The sequence below is a fragment of the Oncorhynchus nerka genome, linkage group LG17 (genome assembly GCF_034236695.1).
Source record: "Oncorhynchus nerka isolate Pitt River linkage group LG17, Oner_Uvic_2.0, whole genome shotgun sequence".
In the NCBI taxonomy this organism is placed as follows: Eukaryota; Metazoa; Chordata; class Actinopteri; order Salmoniformes; family Salmonidae; genus Oncorhynchus; species Oncorhynchus nerka.
The window spans coordinates 20448834-20466147 of NC_088412.1; the positions used below are offsets into that span (position 1 = coordinate 20448834).

Sequence of the window (17314 nt, forward strand, 5' to 3'; positions counted from 1 at the left end):
TGAAAGTGATGGAAATAGGATACAGACATAACTTGATTAAGACGTATCCACATGCATGAACCATTCAAAGGGATATATTAGCAACATGCAAAAGCCACCCAGCGGTTTTAAGCAGAGCTGATCTGAATACTCCCTGGGACAAATTAGAATTAAACTGACGATGATGTCCTTTTGGTGCCAAGCTCACTCAGTAATACAAATATACAATCAGCCGAGAGATTTTCAAATGAACCTGCCACTGGAGTTTAACAACTTGAATTCGTTATACAATCAAGGTCCTCAAAATAAATTGGGGATTGGAATTTATTAGAACCCCTATCATATTCCAAGTTTTTATCTGTTTCTCTCTACTATCTACAAAGCCCATGCTTCCCAGAGGATATAAAATACTATATACTATGGTCCACTTCTCTGAGAGAGAGAGAGAGAGAGAGAGAGAGAGAGAGAGAGAGAGAGAGAGAGAGAGAGAGAGAGAGAGAGAGAGAGAGAGAGAGAGAGATCAGCCAAATTGAGTGAGGCTAAGTGGAGTACGATGAACACAAAGGGAGCAGCTGCCTGTATTGCCACCAGTCAGATAGTCAACACTCATGTCTGGCTGCCTGTATTTTTTTTGTATTGTTGTGGTTAGCTTTAAAGATGCAGTCTGGCACTTACAAATTTGTAACATATTGTAAAAAATACATTATATGAAATGGATGACATAGTACACCATTTTCGTGGGACCCATTTGGCTCGTGAGCGCTACTTTCAAAACTACTGGCTGAAATTATACAACATCTTAGAAGCATTGCTTATAATGGAAACACATAGGAAGTTTTAAGTATGAATATCTTCTTAGAATGATGTCTCGTTAGAATGAAAGATTTCACTGAGCACCAACATGTGTTGTAGACTAGATGTACCCACACTAAGCCATTCTCATAAACAGCATGCTTGTCTACTGATATGTTCATTGAGAGTGTTGATGTAATAAATCATTAGGGAATGATTAATATCATCCAGTAGTTATGGATGATTCTTATTTTCATTAATGTTGCATTAATATCTCTGTGATGTTGGATTCCATATTTTAAATTCCTATCTGGCTATTTGTCCATAAGGTTATTGGGGTAGGAGTATATTTAGAGGTTAGGGTCAGAGGATGATGTGGTGGCAGTCCAAGAGAAATTTGTTCAGCCCAAAGCACAGTGTCAGAGAATCCAAACAAACAGTCTGGTTGTGTCTGGGAGATACTGTCTTGTCTGCCCATATCAAAGATCACATACAGGGATAGGACATCTCTCTGGAGGACATTTTTCTGGGCACCCATAGCCTTAGTCCTGCTATTGTGGTTGTCAGACTACTTGCCCAAACTATAAATACTGTAACTGAATTTAACAATAAACATATTGACTGAGATGAATGCCTTGACATCAATCTCCCTTAATATACAGGATGTCCCTATACCGGGACGGTTGAGCTAACATGCGCTAATGTGATTAGCATGAAAGTTGTAAATAACAGCAAACTTTCCAGGACATAGACATGTCTTATATGGGCAGAAAGCTTGAGTATCAAGTCCCTAACAAGCCCAAAAAGGGTACTACATCCTGTTATCAGAAGTGTATGTAGAGGAGTGTTGGGTTTGGCACAGCATATAACCCTCCTTAAACCAAGATACAGAGACACCGCAGAAGATATACACCCAGAGAGCTCAGACTCCACCAGGTCACAGAGGTCACTGGGCAAAGGTCACACACATGCTTCACACACAAACACTGCTTCTGGGAATCACTCTTGCTCTGAGAGAATATCTGTTTTCTATCACGCTACTCTTGGTTTCAAACACTAATGGTGTTTTGGCAGGTGGTTATACGGACTGTTAAGTCCAAAAAGTGGAGAGTTGAGGAGAGCTCTTCCAGCTAGAGCCTGTATCCAGACATTGTCATGTGAAGTTTTGGGTGGCTGGGCCTTTACTGAGGAATCCCACCTCATTACTGAGCCTGTCTGTCCTCTTAACCTGTCTGTCCTCTTAATAATACATACATTATCACCTGATGTTCTGTTAGATATTTTTATCAACTTAAGTTCTTGCGAACATAACAAGTTTTGAACTTCTATTTGCTCTTTCATGGCCTGTAGGCCTCATTGACCTGAGCTCACACATCTCGTTTTGAGTTTTAAAAAGTATGGATAAGTATGCATAATGCATGGATGATTTTGACTATAACAAATACTCAGATGAAACATATTGTGCTATTTATCACAGACTAATTTGTGTCAAAGTTTAACATGGACTCTCCTCCTTACCAGTGTCATGATCAAAGATATGATCAAGAGCCTCACATACAATATATTGTTTGGTCATTGTGCTGCCACAGAATGAATTGTGAGCAAGGCCTCAAAAAAGCTTTATATACCAGAGCTGCGAGAAAAGTTCTATAGATTATTGAAACAATGTTGCAATTGTTTGTGAGAATGTCAACAGGTGTGGTTCCCATGGGGGAAAAAATTATATTGGGGAAAGGTTCCCGTGGGGGTTGCCATGGAAGCCAAGAAGGGGAGTGGGGTGTGTGTGTGTCTGTGTGCTCAAACACACATGCATGTGGGGGTCTGGGAGAGGAATTGTGTCCATCTGATGAATGGGCATGTGCCTGAACTCAATTTTATACACTAATTGTAGACTCACCCATTAATTTCTAATGACTGGTAATTTTTGATTGGGAACACCACAGGCGTACAAAAGTTAAATAAAGCACCCAAAATGTAATGAAAATCATCTAAATGTATTTTGTGTGTTCAGATGCCCTGTGTGGACAAAGTCAGGGAACCTTATGACAATCAGATTACATTAACTACATTTTTCAGAGAAAGAACTTGTAAATCGGTCCAATTCGACCGGAACACAGCAGGAGGGTTAATGACCAGAGACACAGCCACAGTGCCTTCAGAAAGTATTCATACCCTTTGACTTATTCAACAGTTTGTTGTGTTATAGACTGAATTCAAAATGGATTGAATATATTTTGAATATATTTTCTCACCCATCTACACACATTACCCCACAATAACAAAGTTAAAACATGTTTTTTGAAATGTTTCCAAATGAAATACAGAAATATCTCACTTCCACACCCCTGAGTCAACACATGTTAGAATACCTTTTGGCAGCGATTACAGCTGTGAGTCTTATGGGTAAGTCTCTAAGATCTTTGCTTACCTGGATTGTACAATATTTGCCCAATATTCTTTTCAAAATTCTTCAAGCTCTGTCAAATTGGTTGTTGATCATTGCTAGACAACCATTTTAAAGTCTTGCCATAGATTTTCAAGCAGATATAAGTCAAAACTGTAACTCAGCCACCCAGGAACATTCACTGTCTTCTCTGTAAGCAACTCCAGTGTACTGTAGGTTTGGCCTTCTGTTTTAGGTTATTGTCCTGCTGAAAGTTGATCTCATCTCCCTGTGTCTGGTGGAAAGCAGGCCGAACCAGGTTTTGCTCTAGGACTTGTTCTTAGCTCCATTCTGTTTATTTTTTATCCTGAAAAACTCCCCAGTCCTTAACGATTACAAGCAGCTAACACTATGCTTGCAAATATGGAGAGTGGCAGTTTGTATTCAGGACAAAAAGTGTATTGCTTTGCCACATTTTTTGCAGTATTGTTGCAAACAAGATGGATGTTTTGGAATATTTTTTATTCTGTACAGGCTTCCTTCTTTTCACTCTGTCATTTAGGTTAGTGTTGTGCAGTAACGGCAATGTTGTTGATCCATCCCCAGTTTTCTCCTATCACAGCCATTCAATTCTGTAACTGTTTTAGTCACCATTGGCCTCATGGGGAAATCCCTGGCAGTTTCCTTCCTCTCCTGCAACTGAGTTAGGAAGGACGCCTGTTTCTTTGTAGTGACTGGGTATATTGATACACCATCCACGTGTAATTAATAACTTCACCATACTCAAAGGGATATTCAATGTTTGTTTTTTTTACCCATCTTCCAATAGGTGCCCTTCTTTGTGAGGCATTGGAAGACCTCCCTGGTCTTTGTGGTTGAATCTGTGTTTTAAATTCACTGCTCGACTGAGGGACCTTACAGATAATTGTATATGTGGGGTACAGAGATGAGGTAGTCATTCAAAAATCATGTTAAACACTGTTATTGCAGACAGTGATTTCATGCAACTTATGTGACTTGTTAAACAAATGTTGTCTTCTGAACCTAGTTAGGCTTGCCATAACAAAGGGGTTGAATACTTATTGACTGAAGATATTTCAGCTTTACATTTTTTATTCATTTGTAAAAAAGAAAAAATACATTGAAAAACATAATTCCACTTTGACATGGGGTACTGTGTGTAGGCAAATATAAAAATATATATACATTTAATCCATTTCAAATTCAGGCTGTAAGACAACAAAATGTGGAAAAAGTCAAGGGATGTGATAACTTTCTGAAGGCTCTGTAGTTCACCTTCTCAGTCAAGGTGAGGTGATGGAACTTTATAGAAAAGTAACGTACTGTGATTTCAAAAGCACTTCTGACATCATATATTAATAAGAAGATGGGACAACATAGTGTTAGCTTTAGGAACGTATTTAGTAAGATAAACCGGATATACTTACAGAGCATTATAGAGACTGTAGTTCATCATGCTACCGTGATGAAGCACACTGACCCATTCCATTCTGGCATGCTCTCTAAAAAAATATATTTCATTTTAACTAAAATTCTGTCCCTTCTCAAAATATTATTTGAAATATACACTTGGCTCTCCAACCCTGTTCCTAGAGAGCAACTGTTGCTCCAACCGTAATCTAGCGTACCTGATTTCAATAATTAACTAGTTGATAAGCTGAATCAGGTTAGTTACAACTGGGGTTGGAGTGAAAACCTACAGGATGGTAAGCTCTCCATGAACATGGTTGGAGAGCCCTGCACGAGGCACTTAGATATTAGCTGAATTCCATTGTGATTACTTTTTGCAGGATTTCATACAAAATGGGTATGAGATCTCATCGTTGTGAGGTAAAATCTGAAATCTCATTACATTAACATTTTGTGCATATGGTTGATTGAAATAGTAGAATACACGAGGTGCAATTTCGAAACTTGGTTGTGCATCAGCAGTTTTCCTCTTGTTATATGTCACACACTGACAGTCACTCAATTAGTCCATGTCAGTTACACTATTTTTGATTGGTAAATGAGTCTAGACAGCTATCTAAACTTCTAGTAATCATGGCTGAATTACCGACCTGGGCATGCAGGGCAGGTGCTCAGGGGCCTTGACCACCATGGGGCCCCCATTGATGTTGTTAGTTACTCTCACTCAGATATCATATTAACATAGCATAAGTCATGGCAAAATGTGTAGAATTGCAGGTTGTACTTAAAATCTATTAAAAAATATTTTTTTTTTCTGCTAACAGATCCATCTGTTCGTATACAATTGTAGTTTGTGATCCCAGTTAATGTGACTTACTGTGTAGAGGTTAACTGTTTAGCTAATAGGCTAAGTGTTTGTGGCAATTTTAGATATTTTTTTTGCTGTTCTCCGACAGTATTTTTGAGTTTTTAACTTTCTTTAAGAACAATTAAAGTATTTCTTAACTTCAGTGTAAAACTAACTGGATTCTGCAACAATTATGAATGATAACGCTCTGAAGGTGTATCAGGGGGAGTTGGGATATGCAAAAAACACATTTCCAATTCACACATGCATATTAATTCACACTTGTAAATGTGCGAAATAGGACAAATATAAGCACCCACCAAATGATTTGTATTATTATTCATATTACTATTGTTAACGGTGGGGAAGATGGCTCATTATAATACTGTCTGTTCCAGATATCAGGAGTCATAAAAAAAAACAGATCTTATAATGAATCACATTCCCTCGATCTTTATCCCAGACAACAAGGCCAATACACACAACTACAGTCATTACTACAGACATTACTACGGTAGAAATATCACATGTTCTGTCTAATGCACAGACTTCTCAGTGTCATTTTGTGCAGTTTTCCATGAATATAATTTGATTATGAAAAGCAGCTGCCACATACATCAGTGGATCTGGATCAGAAAGAGACAAAAATCGACTCTCTTACGGATGCACCTTTTTACATTTTTTTTTATCTGTGGTTCCCTCTGTTCCTGTGCCATCCTGTCTGTCAGTGTACGTTCACACCAGACCACATGGAGATGAGAACATTGTCAAAGAAGGAAAGTACACCTTGCTCCACTTTTAACCCTGAGAACTATATACCAATCTATCGTTCCAGTCCCACTGCTCTGGTGAGTCACTCTGCCGACAGTCAACGGACACTTAGAGGGAATAGGGGGAAGTCCTGAACATGCCTCGTGCATTGGAATCTAAACTGCAGATATGAACAGCTTGGGTAAAAAGATGATGTTACCACTGAACATCAATGAACAAATAATGAGAGAAATGTTGTCCCTCTGAGCAAGGACAGTGAGTTATGGGTGGTAATTGCATCCACTCTCTCATGGTTTGTTTAAACCCAAACCTTGGATATTACTACTCGTGTTCTGAGTGATGTTGACTTAGAGGTCAGTCCATTTTCTCCAATATAGATAATGATATTCTTGGGAATGAGCTGGCACCTTTGATGGTGGACGTGAGGTGAGGTTACATATTCCCTTCGGTCACCTGGCTGTCACATTGCATGTGGTCAGACACTAGAGAGGCATCAGGGTCACAGCTTTGACATTATCCTTTTATCTGGGGTGAAGAGTTCATCCTGTCCTGACGCTTGGTCAAGTTGAGACAAAGAGGCAGCTAGGGGGACTTCGTGCCGTAATGCTAACACGTTCACCTGTAATCACGAACAGCAGGTGTCAGACATTGACATTCCTCCCTCATTCACTTTTCATTCGATCTGGTGGCATTCGCCTCTGTATACACCTACTGGCTGAGCATAGGTCAGTGAACCTTAAGTCTATTATATGGACAGACACACCCCTGCCTCCCCACTCTCCCCTCCTTACTGAGCTGTCATTATCTGTTTTCTAATACAGGTATAGGGTGTACTGTGACACTGGTCTGTCAAAGGTCAGATCCACTAGTCAAGCAATTGTTCAAAGGCAGGTAGAGCAAGTAATGAGTATTGACGATGGGGAGCTGAGCCATTCATTACAGTATGATTCAGACATCGGGCTTTTCAGAACATTGAGTTCCTGCTCCTGTGGATCCATACAGTTTTTTGTAGTATGGATCAAGACATTTTGCCAATGGTAGGAGCATGGTGAGTTCATGGCATCACAGATTAATTGCTTTCTCGGTCTGATTGTGTTAAAATGCAGAGAAGGCTTCAAGTGTACCAATATTAGCACAGTTTATATGCGCCATTTAGCAAAGTGCAGCCATTATTGTAATTCTAAATAGTGTTTATCAATAGGTCAATACTTCCATAGCCAGGCAGTATAGGATTTAAAAATGTGATGCATGTTCTGTTGACCCAAAGATGCACTTCTGTACACAGAGCATTAACACAGAAGCACACAGTACATTAGTATTCAAAACTGCCAGTGGGTGAAAATGTCTCTGAATTTCAACATCATGTTCTTTATTTTATTATTCCTGCTTCTCATTTCAGCAAGGCTTAAATACACAACGAGAGAGAGAGAGAGAGAGAGAGAGACTCTACCCTCGTGTTGGGTGACAAAGCAACCACCCACAAATAATGTTAATGTGTATACTGATGGAATGACATTGTAGTGAAGGGTGACTACAAGCAAATCAACACTATTGACATTTCAGTTTAATGAATGCATTTAATGGATTAATGGAATGTGGTTTTATATGGAGTAAACAACAACGACAAGCTTTTAATTTGCACTGTTTTATCCATTGAGCAGACATGGTAATACACAGCAGTAAACGGTGTCTGAATGCATAGAGTTCTCTATTCCTAGTATCAGATATTACACTTGACAGTGTTACAGGGTAGACCGCTAGCTTACTGCGTCTGGCGTCTAATGGTTTTAAATACAAGGCCCCGAGGGCCCACAGACACAGAGGATACACAATACAGCTGATGAGATGAGAGTCTATTATACATATATTCCTGCTAGGTTCCTGCTAGAGATGATCATCTGTTGAGTGGAATTGGATACGGGGGAACATCAAAGGCAATGTCAAGGAACCGACTGCTGTATATGAACTGAGGCTGCCTGCCTGGTTCCGTCAGTCACACAGAGAGAGACAGAGACAGAGAGAGAGAGACTCATAGACCCAGCCCAGAAATGGGGAACTCCGTATGAACTTTATGCAGAGATAACTTGATAAGACTGATATTCTATATGGTATTCTGCGAATTTCGACTACAGATGTTTATTAAAAGTCATTGACAGTTTTTTTCTTAGCTAACCATCTAAATGGTTTGTTTGTAGACTTGGCATGCTGATAACCTGTCTGTGTTATCTTAAAAAAGACATCTCAGTCTTATCCCCCCCACCATAAAAAGCTTATACAATTAAATAAACCTTTCACTTTTCTTTGCTGATAGGGGATAAGTGGTTGTCTCACCTAGCTATCTTAAGATTAATGTATTAACTGTAAGTTGCTGCGTATAAGAGTGTCTGCTAAATGACTAAAATGTCAAATGAAAGACATTTGTTGATATAGCCCTATTGGATTGAGGCTATGTTGAGTGCTTTTAATTGACACCTACCCTTGTAGGGCTCAACAGCTGCCCAGACAGACAGGGTTAGACGTGTGACAGCCTGTGAGACATTAACAGAGTCATGACACTCCAAGCTTTTTTTAGCCTTTATCAGACCTACTTCCTCCAGTTCTTTCATGTTAAAGCCTGAGAAGTACATCTGCTGGATCTACTGCTGGCGCTGTCTACTGCCACCTATTCTGCATTTTATTTTTCATTCTGCAGATACTGTTGAAAAACTGTTCTTAAATGGAAGCAAATGGAACGAAACGGGGATAAACATACCTGAATTTGTCCAATGGAAACTCTCATTTGCAACTGTTGGACTAATTATTACACCCTAGATCAGCTAGATGCAGGCAAGAGTTTGCAAGGCGGTATTGAATGTGTCACTGTCTGTCACCTTGATTACTCAAAGTTCTCGACCTGTGCACCTGCGATGTAAACTTTAATTCATAGGCTAGGTTGTAGCAACCTCATGATGGGTACAGGGGAAATTTGAGTATCATCCAGTAGCATAAATCTATCGATGTTACATTGAACTGGGTGAATGGAATATGAATGACAGTCACCCAATATGCTGTAACAGAAATAAGGCAAAGCTCATTAAAAAAAATCTCCCCCCTCATTTTAAAAACTTCTTGGCACACCCATCCCATTAGCGGGATCATTTTCATCAACATCCGCTGAATTGCAGAGCGCAAAATTCAAATTAAATTAGTAAAAATATTTAATTTTCATGACATCACAAGTGCAAAATAGCAAAACACAGTTTAGCTTGTTGTTAATCCGCCTGGCGTGTCAAATTTCAAAAAAGCTTAACAGCAAAAGCTATCCAAGCGTTTATGTTAGGACATCTTTCAGCAGACAAAACATTACAAACAGCTAGCAGCAAAGTAGATTGGTCACGAAAGTCAGAAAAGCAATAAAATGAATCGCTTACCTTTGATGATCTTCGGATGTTTGCACTCACGAGACACAATAAATGTTCCTTTTGTTCCATAAAGATGATTTTTATATCCAAAATACCTCCATTTGGTTGGCGCGTTTTGTTCAGAAATCCACAGGCTCGAGCGGTCACGACGGGGCAGACGAAAATTCCAAATAGTATCCGTAAAGTTTGTAGAAACATGTCAAACGTTTTTTTATAATCAATCTTCAGGTTGTTTTTACAATAAATAATCAATAATATTTCAACCGGACCGTAGCTTTTTCAATAGGAGAGAGAGAGAAAATGTGTGCTCCAAGTTGTTGCACATGCAAAACTCTGCTAGCTCCCAGCCATCCACTGACGCAATGTGATCCTTCTTGCTCATTTTTCAGAATAAAATCCTGAAACTATGTCTAAAGACTGTTCACACCATGTGGAAGCCATAGAGAAAGGAATCTGGTTGATATCCCTTTAAATGGAGGGAAGGCATGCAATGCAACAGGGAGATTCGTTTCTCTTAGGCACTTCCTTGTTGGATTTTCCTCAGGTTTTTGCCTGCAATATCAGTTCTGTTATACTCACAGACAATATTTTGACAGTTTTGGAAACTTTAGAGTGTTTTCTATCTGACAATTATATGCATATTCTAGATTCTGGGCCTGAGAAATAGGCAGTTTCATTTGGGTATGTTTATATACTGCCCCATGTTCCAACCGAGTGTGTGTTCCTATATATCCTCTCCCTTGTTTAATTAAAACAAGTGAATTCATAATCACTTACAACATGGACCCCCTCAGAGCATTTAATGTAAACTTTTCCATTCACTAAATCACTTTCCCTTACGTCAGAGAACAGTGTTCTCAGAGAAGGACCCACAGGCGAGCTACTGTGTAAAGCCACCCTGTAAGCATGCTGAAATGCATCCATCAACTAAAATGCAAGAGGGAATATGCTACATGCTCTCAGTGCCATGCCTGAATCATTTCCCAGTTTGCAGTCATTAAATGTGAAGGCTCAGCACTGTGTGCATTAGCCCTAATGGACACATTACCTCAAAATACTCCAAAGGCCACTGTACGCAGACACAATCACAGACATGCACACGTGCACGCACAGACACGCACACACAAGATGCCTCTGGCCACGTTTACTCAAACAAAAACTTGCAACCCACAGGGCACAGACATCAATTCAATGTCTATTCCACGCTGGCTCAATGCAATTTCATTAAAATGACGTGGTAACAACATCTATTCAACCAGTGTATGCCCAAAGTTTTTTAAACTAATTTCTTTAGTGAATTCTAAATCATTAGTCAGTGAGAAGATGGCTTTTTGTGATGTACAAAGGGATTGTCCCTCTCCTCTCTAAATACTCTCAACGCACCTCCACGCGCCTGATTCCAGGTTACCCACCGACAGCCACTGCCAATCTGCCTTAATTGCCTCACATGTAAAGGGAAAGCTGAGAGACAGAACTTGCTGCCCTCGCCTTTCTTACACTGAGCTCACTCTGCTACCATGGTAGAGAGAAAACACTCCACCTGGATATCAGACAATAAGAGAGCACACCATGTTTACAACCCAACCCAGAGTGTAACTTCTCTCCTCAGTCCTCACAACCAAAGAGGCAGGCATCCCTCAACGATGAAAACAGTGTGTCGTTTGACGTAGTAAGTGTGAACTTTCTCATCCTTCAGTCTCTTGACTGTAGATCTACTCAACATGATGATGTTGTTTTTAAATGGCTTGCTTTTTGTTGTTGTTTACTTTACAGTTCTTTGAGATTTCTTTATATAATGAATAGTGCTTTAAATCTGAATACATGATTAATATTATTATCATAATAAACTATCACACAAAACCATACAAGCTCATGTGTGTCTTCCTGCACGACTATGGAAATACACACTTTTATAGTGAAAAGAAGAAGTCCACACAGAGCAGAAAGAGAGAAAGAGAGAACTACTAGTTATAAGACCAGTTTTTCAACTCACCTTTGTTGAGCCTATAAAGAAGGGTCTTTCCCGTTCCTCCGTTCAGTAAATGTTTACTCTTTGTTTACTCTTCCTTTGTTGCAGCTTGACACAAATACATCCTCACCCTAAGGACATGATCTAAATCAACAGCGCGTGAGGGAGAGAGGCAGGAAGGAAATGCCAAAGAAGAAAAGAGCACTCTCCTCAAGTCCTCTGCACTGTATCCAACCGGTTAGAGCTCAGCGATAGAGTGTGTGAGAGAGAGAGAGAGAGAGAGAGAGAGAGAGAGAGAGAGAGAGAGAAGAGAGCTAGAGAGATGAAGCGATACTGCGTGAGTGAGAGAGCTAGTGGCGAGCAAGTAAGAGAGAGGAGTGTAAGCAAGCAGTGTTCACACTAGGGTGACTGTTTAGCCCCGTTTATACCTGACACTTACATGCGTTCTTCATCCTGATCTTTTCTTGATCTAGTCTGTTTACACTTGTGAAATCGGGATCATAATAAGTTCACAATGCGTATTTTAATCGTCTACACCTGTCTGAAAATGTGGGTAAAATCGAATGTGGACATTTTCCAGACACGGCACGCATGTTAGCACAAGGTATAAACGGGGCTTCTGTCTTGCTTTGCGTGTGCGTTCCCTTGCTTTTGTGCGTGTGTTTCAGTGTGCGAGTTATGGCATTCCTCACATGTTGTCTGAAACAGAAGCCACAGGGTCAGCTGCTGTCACCGCTGCCTCTGTCTCTTATCCCATTCATACCAAGACAAAAACCCGCCAACTTTGGCATGCCGTCTTCTTTTTCCTGCCTTTTCTTTATATCAGAAAGATATTGCCAGTAACAAAGCCTGTACGTTTATATCCACCAAACGAGGTAGTCATGAATGCGGTATTATGTTTTAAAGTCCTGTCAACGGCTCAGTATAAAATGTAAATCATCTTACCGGCTTTAGCACACATTAAATCATGAACATTCTATTGTTGTCCGACATCGTCCTTGTCAGTATGAAAAAGTATAAACAAATAAATGGGGGATTATATAAACATTGCCCAGCATCTTTTTCTTCTTCAGGCAACATACTGGGAATCCTGTGTGAATTAGTTATCTGTTTCTATCTCACTCTCTATCACAGCTGTCTCTCTCTCTCTCTATTTCCCCTCTCAGTCTTTATCTGTCTCTCTCCCCACACCCTCGCTCTCCCTCTCTCTTCTCCTCCTCGATTCCCCACAGTTAATTTGCATCCCAGAGAGAGTTATAATCTAATCTCCGTTGCAAATGGAAATGAATCACACACAACACACATACGTGTAGTCACACATGCACACACCTGCACACACACGCAATGGATGGCTTTGGATTGAATCTCAGAAGCAGTGGACGTTGTTCCCACCCCACCATGAGAGGTCCTTGCTGTCTGTTTAACTGGGCGGGGAATGGCATGGGCATTGTAAATAGCACTCTGTCATCTCTCTACAGGTCTCTGATTTATGATGTGACACATGTTCCCTGTAACAGAATTGAGGCTGTAAGTGCTTCTCTTCCCAGGAGAGTTAATTGTAATGCACAGCACCATGCTACAGAATGCACAGAAAGCCCCTTGCCATCCATATTAGACGTCAAGTGGAAGGTGATTTAGACGCCACCCAACAGACATGGTTGTACAGATGTAGGATCTTAATTTGAGCCAGTTTGCCACAGAAGGAAAATAATCCTGCAGCAACAGGAAATGTGAGTTATTATGAGGATTATAATTAAGGGACATTTTTATAGGAGTTGATACATTTTTTGTAAGGGAAAATCGGGTCAGAAATGTGGAAATGACAAACTTCAGGAGCCTTTTTAAACCTCATATACACTACAAGTTTAAATTGTCCTGCATTGCAGGATCATTTTCCTGCAACAGGGTGATCAAATTAAGATCCTACATCTGTATATATGCACTGTGTTGATAAAGTGCCATAATTCCCCCTATGCCACACACACAGCACCTGAAGATGAAGGGAAGGGGGACCTTTTTAAAAAGGAAAGATGGGAACATGTGGCACTGCTGTCATCTTGATGTGTGCATAAAAGTGGTTTGGCGTGTGGGTGGCACCTGCACAGTGACTGAGAGACGAGACCCTACAGGCAAAGCGTCAATACAGGACTAAGATCGAATCGTACTACACCGGCTCTGACGCTCGTCGGATGTGGCAGGGCCGGCAAACTATTACAGATTACAAAGGGAAGCACAGCCGAGAGCTGCCCAGTGACACGAGCCTACCTGACGAGCTAAATAACTTCTATGCTCGCTTCGAGGCAAGTAACACTGAAACATGCATGAGAGCATCAGCTGTTCCGGACGACTGTGTGATCACGCTCTCCACAGCCGATGAAAGACCTCTTGGGGCTAGGGGGCAGAATTTTCACTTTTGGATAAATAGCATGCCCAATTTCAAATTCCTGCTACTCATGCCAGGAATATAAGATATGCATATTATTCATAGATTTGGATAGAAAAAATTCTGAAGTTTCTAAAACTGTTTGAATCATGTCTGTGAGTATAACAGAACTTATGTAGCAGGCAAAACCCAGAGGACTAACTGTTCAGATTTTTTTGTGCCTCTTTCTGTTCCCTGAAATATCCCTTGTCATCGCCAAGGGATATTTCTTAGGAACCTGTTTTCAGTTCCTACCGCTTCCACTGGATGTCACCAGTCTTTGGAATTTGGTTGAGGTTATTCCTTTGTGCAATGAAGAAGTAGGCCAACTAGGAACTGGGTAACACATTTGTGAGTTGCGCAAGACGTGAAAAGTAGCGCTGGTTTGTTTTCATTCCTGTATTGAACACAGATTGCCCCGTCTACAATTTGATCGATTATTAACGTTTAAAAATACCTAAAGTTGTATTACAAAAGTAGTTTGAAATATTTTGGCAAAGTTTATAGGCAACTTTTGAAATATTTTGGAGGGACGTTGCATTTTTTGTAAGCTGTTTTTTCTGGATCAAACGCGCTTTATAATGGACATTTTGGATATATAAGGACGGAATTACTTGAACAAAAGGACCAATTGTGATGTTTATGGGACATATTGGAGTGCCAACAAAAGAAGCTCATCAAAGGTAATGCATGTTTTATATTTTATTTCAGCGTTTTGTGTAGCGCCTGCAGGGTTGAAATATGCTAACCCCTTTGTTTACTGCTGGCGCTATCATCAGATAATAGCTTCTTATGCTTTCGCCGAAAACCATTTAAAAAATCTGACATGTTGGCTGGATTCACAACGAGTGTAGCTTTAATTGAGTATCTTACATGTGTGATTTAATGATGATTGCATTTTCCCTGGCAATTGGCCAGTTGGGACATTTGTGTCCCGCCTATCCCAAAGAGGTTTTAAACAGGTCAACATTCACAACGACGCAGGGCCAGACGGATTATCAGATATGTACTCCGAGCATGCGCTGACCATCTGGCAAGTGTCTTCACTGAACAAGGAACACCTATACACCTATGTGAGAATGCTATTCATTGACTACAGGTCAGTGTTTAACACCATGGTGCCCTCAAAGCTCATCACTATGCTAAGGACCCTGAGACTAAACACCTCCCACTGCAACTGGATCCTGGACTTCCTGACAAGCCGTCCCCAGGTGGTAAGGGTAGATAACAACACATCCACCACACTGATCCTCAACACGGGGGCCCCTCAGGGGTGCGTGCTCAGTCCCCTCCTGTACTCCCTGTTCACTCATGCCTGCACGGCCAGGAATGACTCCGACACCATAATTGCGTTTGCTGATGACACAACAGTGGTACAGTAGGCCTAATCACAGACAATGATGAGACAGCCTATAGGGAGGACGTAAGCGACCTGATCGTGTGGTGTAAGGACAGCAACCTCACCCTCAACGTGATCAAGACAAAGGAGATGATTGTGGACGAAAGGAAAATGAGGACCGAGCACAACCCTATTCTCATCGACGGAGCAGGTTGACAGCTAGTGTGGAGCAGGTTGACAGCTTCAAGTTCCTTGGCATCCACATCACCAACAAACAAACATGGTCCAAGCACACCAAGACAGTCATGAAGAGGGCACGAAAAAACCTATTCCCCCTTAAGAGACAGAAAAGTTATGGCATGGGTCCTCAGATCCTCAAAAGGTTTTACAGTTGCACCATTGAGAGGATCTTGATGGGTTGCATCATTGCCTGGTATGGCAACTGACCGCAAGGCACTACAGAGGGTAGAGCGTACGGCCCAGTACATCCCCGGGGCCAAACTTCCTGCAATCCAGGACCTCTATACCAGGTTGTGTAAGAGGAAAGCCCTAAACATTGTCAAAGACTCCAGCCACTCTAGTCATAGACTGTCCGCTCTGCTACTACACCTGAGTGCCAAAGTCCAAGAGGCTCCAAGAGCTTATACCCCCAAGCCATAAGACTCCTGAACAGCTAATCAAATGGCTACCCAGACTATTTGCATTGCCTTCCCTGATAAAAGCCAGTGTCAGTCAGAGAGAGGTAAGAGGCAGGACCAGACCAGAGCATATAGGGATCCCTACAGGGAATGGACGCTACTGTAATGCATATTTTTGATTGTTTTTATTTCACCTATATTTAACCAGGTAGGCCAGTTGAGAACAAGTTCTCTTTTACAACTGCGGCCTGGCCAAGATGAAGCAAAGCAGTGTGACACAAACAACAACACAGATTTACACATGGAATAAACAAACATACAGTCAATAACACAATAGAAAAGTCTATATACAGTGTGTGCAAATGAGGAATGATCAGGGAGGTAAGGCAATAAATAGGACATAGTGGTGAAATAATGACAATTTAGCAATTAAGTGGTGAAATATTTACAATTTAGCAATTAAACACTGGAGGGATAGATGTGCAGAAGATGAATGTTCAAGTAGAGATACTGGGGTGCAAAGGAGCAAAAAATAATTGAGATATGAGTCTCCCTCTCTAAATTGAGTTTTGCAATGTGTTCAAGTTATTGGCAGCAGAGAACTCAAAGGAAAGGCAGCCAAAGGAGGAATTGGCTTTGGGGGTGACCAGTGAAATATACCTGCTGGAGCGCGTGCTACGGGTGGGTGCAGCTATGGTGACCAGTGAGCTAAGATAATGCGGGGCTTTACATAGCAAAGACTTATAGATGACCAGGAGCCAGTGGGTTTGGCGACGAATATGAAGCGAGGGCCAGCCAACAAGAGTATACAGGTCGCAGTGGTGGGTAGTAGGATTGGTAGGATAGTCAGTTTTACTAGGGTATGTTTGGCAGCATGAGTGAAAGATGCTTTGTTTTGAGAAATAGGAAGCCGATTCTAGATTTAATTTTGATTTGGAGAAGCTTAATGTGAGTTTGGAAGGAGAGTTTACAATCAAACCAGACACCTAGGTATTTGTAGTTGTCCACATATTCTAAGTCAGAACCGTCCAGAGTAGTGATGCTGGACGTGCGGGCAGGTGCGGGCAACAATCGGTTGAAGAGCATGCATTTAGTTTGACTTGCATTTAAGAGCAGTTGGAGGCCACGGAGTTGTTTGGCATTGAAGCTCGTCTGGAGGTTAGTTATCACAGTTACCAAAGAAGGACCAGAAGTATACAGAATGGTGTCGTCTGCGTAGAGGTGGATCAGAGAATCACCAGCAGCAAGAGCGACACTGTTGATGTATACAGAGAAAAGAGTCAGCCCGAGAATTGAACTCTGTTGCACCCCCTTAGAGACTGCCAGAGGTCCACACAACAGG

At 41.0% G+C, this 17314-nt stretch overlaps 1 protein-coding gene across 2 annotated transcripts in view; it reads right to left on the reverse strand.

Annotated features, from left to right (window-relative positions):
- LOC115144864 (protein shisa-like-1a) overlaps nt 1-11903 on the reverse strand; it is a 45422-nt gene extending 33519 nt beyond the window's left edge. The window contains exon 1 of one of the 2 annotated variants that reach the window (XM_029685961.2): nt 11598-11895. The gene's annotated coding sequence lies outside the window, so the exon portion shown is untranslated. Of the gene's footprint in view, nt 1-11597 lie in introns of both variants that reach the window. The other variant, XM_065003053.1, reaches the window with a different exon arrangement.
- Nucleotides 11904-17314: the final 5411 nt, after the last annotated feature.